Source organism: Tupaia chinensis, unplaced genomic scaffold (assembly GCF_000334495.1).
Source record: "Tupaia chinensis unplaced genomic scaffold, TupChi_1.0 Scaffold138910_1, whole genome shotgun sequence".
Classification (NCBI taxonomy): Eukaryota; Metazoa; Chordata; class Mammalia; order Scandentia; family Tupaiidae; genus Tupaia; species Tupaia belangeri.
The window spans coordinates 2047761-2052635 of NW_006198801.1; positions in this window are offsets into that span (position 1 = coordinate 2047761).

Below are 4875 nucleotides of genomic sequence, written 5' to 3' on the forward strand. Positions count from 1 at the left end.
TATGTGTGCCCAAAATCTCAAAAGGAGGGAGAAATGGAGGAGAAGGATTGCAGTGTGATCGTCCCCCTGGGATGCTTTTTCCCTTTCCTGCTGTGGAAGGACACATGTTAGATCTTGCACATGAACAACTGTTTGTCCATTTTGTTCCTTTACCCTAACATGGCTGTCTGCTTCTGTAAACCTGTTTGCTCTTCCCATGAGAAAACAGCTCCTGCTAGCCATATAGAAAACCATATCCAGAACGACATCTGTACCTGCTACTGTCTTTGCTAACTAGCCCGAAACCCTTTTGTTTAGCAATGTAACTGCTTACGTGGAAACCCCACTCCCCTCAGAAATAATTAACCTGCTTGATCCAGCTTCTGTAACTGCTTGCATAGAAACCCTGGTAACTGACCCCCCTATAAAAAGACGACTCCAACTTCAGTTGGGACTACAGTTCTGACTCTTGGCCCCCAAGCCTCAGGCTGTAGTCGCTGGCCAGCTAATGAAGACTCCCTTTATACTTAATCTGGCTTTGGTGGTCATTCATTTGGTGGCCCTCTGCAACATTTGGAGGCCCTTGTGAGATTTGGGAACTTTAGAGTGACCAAATAACGCCCCGATGAGGACGCTCCTCAAACCCTGTCCCAGGTACCAAGAGGGATAAGGAGGCCTCACAAACGTGGATCAGAAATTGGAGTCACCGGTGGCGCCTGAATCTGGTAAGATTCTAGTTATCTTGGGTTGAGAGCTCTCCTGGTGGGACTTGAGGAGGGCTGGATGCAGCAGAACCTCCAGGTCCCTGGGCCTGAGTGCGGCGGCACTTCGGGTCCCTGGTGACAGTGATTTCTGGGTACACTGTCTTGCTTTGTCTTGTCTTTGAAAATGGGACAGGACCAGTCATCACTGTGCTTGTCTTAGGGTGCACTGTCTTGATTTGTCTCATCTTTGTCAGCCTTGTTTTTGTCAAGATGGGTCAGGGACAGTTGTCAGTCTGTTTGTCTAAATGTACCCCTCTTAACTGCTTTCTAGATCACTTTCAGGACTTGCGACACCGGGCCGAGGGTTATGGTATAATCTCTGTGAATCGCCTTATTAGTGTCAAAGTAACCCCAGGGAAATCGGCTCTTATAGTCCTGATGTGTGTGTGCACCCATACATGTAAAATGTCATGTTATGTACTGTATGTTGTATGTCTGTGTGAAAAAGGCCTTAAAGAATTCTATTCAATTTGGTTTATAAAAAGAGCGCTCATAAAAATTGGTTTAAGTGCTTTTCAAGTTCATATACCTTTAGTAAATGATCTGGTTTCAAATGTAATGAAAAAAAGATTAATAAGTGAAAGTCTTCACAATTTCCAACATATATTTTGTCTAGGTTTTTTATTCATCAAACAACATTGTATTTATCTTAACATGGTTGGTTTAATAAAACAGCTAGCATTTATGAGTTGTATGTTGCTTTTTCTGTTTTTAGTTTTAGTGCTAACAGAGGATCTTTGACCTCAAAGTAACTCTTAGAAATTTACAAAGGGCCCCTGAATCATCCAAAAGGGAGATGTTAAACTGATCAGGCTTATTCTTTACAGGTTAGATAAAGATGGAAAACATCGTCAAATTAAATAATTCTAATTTTCTTTTTTTTTAATTTATTTTTTTGAAGAGGTTTTTGCTATAGGGCACATGCGTTCACCAGAAAGACAAAGAGAGACAGAGAGATAGAAAGTGAGAAATCACCCCCCAGGGGGGGATGGCCACACCACAATCCCTTCTCCTCCATTCTCCTCTTGGGATCTTGGGCATGCACGCACATGTGCCCAACGTGAGATTAAGCCACCAGGTCCAGGACTCGAACCGCGGTCAACTACATGGGAGTCCAGCGACATAGCCATTACGCTAACTGCTAGTCCCAGTAATTCTAATTTTCTTGACATTGTATTTAAATTATATGTAAAAATATGTTATGTACTTGTATGTCTATATATGTATTGTGTTCCAAAATAATTTGAGATTCCTAGGAACTTAGGATAAACTATTTATCCGTCGGGTGGTAAGTTATTATGTTAAACTGGTATCTAGCCAAATTTCTTTGTCAGTTATAAATTTTTTGTCAGAACATCAACTATGGCTATAATCCTAATGTCATGTCCTTAAAGAAATTCACAGAGAGAGTGGAAAGAAAATGTACTCTTACAAGTACCGGTTTCTAAAAATCTAATCATTTAACTGGGTAAAATTTTCATTTTCTATGTAAACTGATTGGTTCTCTAAAGTGTTAAGCCAAAATTAAACAAAAAAAAAGTAAAAATGTTTGACAAAATTACATGGTAAGTAGCCAATACAATACACCTGAGTTATAAAGGGAAAATTGATATAAAGAAATATAAATCTAATGTTAAACATGGACTCATGAGAGCATCGGCCTATGCATTGCATAAACTTGACTTATAGAGTATTTATCTGAATAGGTTATTTACTTCTGACTTTAGATGAAAAACCAAGTATAGACCAAGATAATTTGTTCAGTTTGGCTCAAAGATGGAAATTTTGTTTTCATGAGCAGACAAGGTTTTGTTTGTTTTTTAAAAAATATTTTTACGATAGGGCACGTGCACTTGCCAGAGATGAGAGAGAGAGAAAATGACAAATCATCCCCCCTAGGGAGGATGGCCATGCCGCAATCCCTTCTCCTCCATTCTCCTCTCGGGATCTTGGGCACGCGCACACGTGCCTGGCATGAGTTTTAAGCCACTGGGTCCGGGACGTGAACCGCAGTCGACTACATGGGAGTCCAGCGACATAGCCATTACACTAACTGCTGGTCCCTTTTGTACTGTTTTTGTTTGTTTTTTTTTGTTTGTTTGTTTTGAGAAAAGGTTGTTAAAACAAGTTTTGTTACTATTGTTTGTCCATGTTTATAAGCTACCAGTCAATACAAGCTTAATAACTCCTCCTCCAAAAAAAATCAAACTTCCCAAGGTGAGATAGAAAAGATAAACGTGGACAATTAATAAAAATTGGGCCTATGTATCAGAGACAAAAGCTGAAAACTCCTATCTGAGAACTTATTAGGGTAGAAGTCTCAGGGAATGGGGTGCGACAGTTAAGGCAGGAGTTCCTGGCTGCGTGCTTGTACTCCTGTTTCTCTTTAGTTTAGGCCTCTTCCCCACTCAATTCTCCCCTTAGATAAAAGATCAAAAGGTCTAACTAAAAAATAAAAATTTAAATTGAGACTACATTCTCCAATTAACGTTTTTGTATAGTTAATAGAGCAGATGCCTCATGAACAATTGTCCATTTTGTTCCCTTACCCTAACATGGCTTCTGTAAACCTAATTGCTCTTCCCATGAGAAAATAGCTTGTGCTAGCCGTATAGAAAACTGTATCCGGAACGACATCCTGTACCTGCTACTGTCTTTGTTAACTAGCCCGAAACTCTTTTGTTTAGCAATGTAACTACTTACATGGAATCCCCACTCTCCTCAGAAATAATTAACCTCCTTGATTCAGCTTCTGTAACTGCTTGCATGGAAACCCCACTCCATTTTCTGATATTTTGGACTTCCTGCACCCCTGGTAACTGACCCAATGTAAAAAGACTGCTCAAACTTCGGTTAGGACAGCAGTTCCGACACCTAGAGTCACTGGCCAGCTAATGAAGACTCCCTTTAAACTTAATCTGGCTTTGGTGGTCGTTCATTCGGTGCCAGTCTACAACACTGTCTCTCTGTCTCTTCAGTCTCTCTCTGGCAAGCAAATGCCTTCTAGTAAATTTAAAAAAAAGCTGACTTAGGGCCAACAGGCGGAGTGGAGGTTGAGGAGCTAGACTCCCACATGGTCAACTGCAGTTCAATCCTCAGACCCAGCAGCTTAAAAATCATGCTGGGTGCATGTGCCCCTATGCCCAAAATCCTGAGAGGAGAATGGAGAAAAAGGAATTGCTGCATGGCCATCCCCCTAGGAGAGTGATTTCTCACTTTCCCTCTCTCTGTTTCTCTCCAGTGAGTGAGTGCACATGGCCCTAAGGCAAAAACCTAAAAAAAAAAAAAAAGAAAAGAAAGAAAAAGAAAGTAGGCTCATTGGTCTTTATTTTATTACCCATGTGTGTTATTTTGATAAAATTAAGAACCCTGCCTCACACTGCACAGAAAAATCTGTTTCAGATAGATTGTTAGGTGAACTGTATTACAAGATAGTATCAACTGTTTAGGAAGTATAGAAACTTCTTTTTCTTTTCTTTTTTTAAAATTTATTTTAATTAGTTAATTAATTAATTTTGAGAGGTTGTTGCTATAGGGCACGTGCGCTTGCTAGAAAGACAGAGGGACAGAGAGACAGAAAGCGAGAAATCACCCCCCAGGGGAGATGGCCACGCCGCAATCCCTTCTCCTCCATTCTCCTCTTGGGATCTTGGGCACGTATGCACATGCGCCTGGCGTGAGTTTAAGCCACCGGGTCCAGGACTTATACCGCAGTTGACTACATGGGAGTCCAGCGACATAGCCATTACACCAACCACTGATCCCTTAAAATTTATTTTATTTATTTTTCCTAGTTTTTCCTATATGGTACATACACTCACCAGAGAGAGAGGGAGGTAAAGTGAAAAGTTATCTCCCAGGGAGATGGTCACGCCTCAATCGCTTCTTTTTCTGTCTCCTCTCAGGATTTGGGGCATGCACCCACATGTGCTTGGCATGATTCTCAAGCCATAGGATCTGCACAGCTGGCCATGTGGGATTCAGTGCCTTAACCTAGAAATACTTCTTAAATAAAATGTAAAACTCTATTTATGAAGATTGTGCTAAAGTTAAAACCTTTTGCTCATTAAAAAATGCCAGTTATGAGACTGGCAGGTGGAGTGGTGGTTAAGGGCAGTGGACTCCCACATGA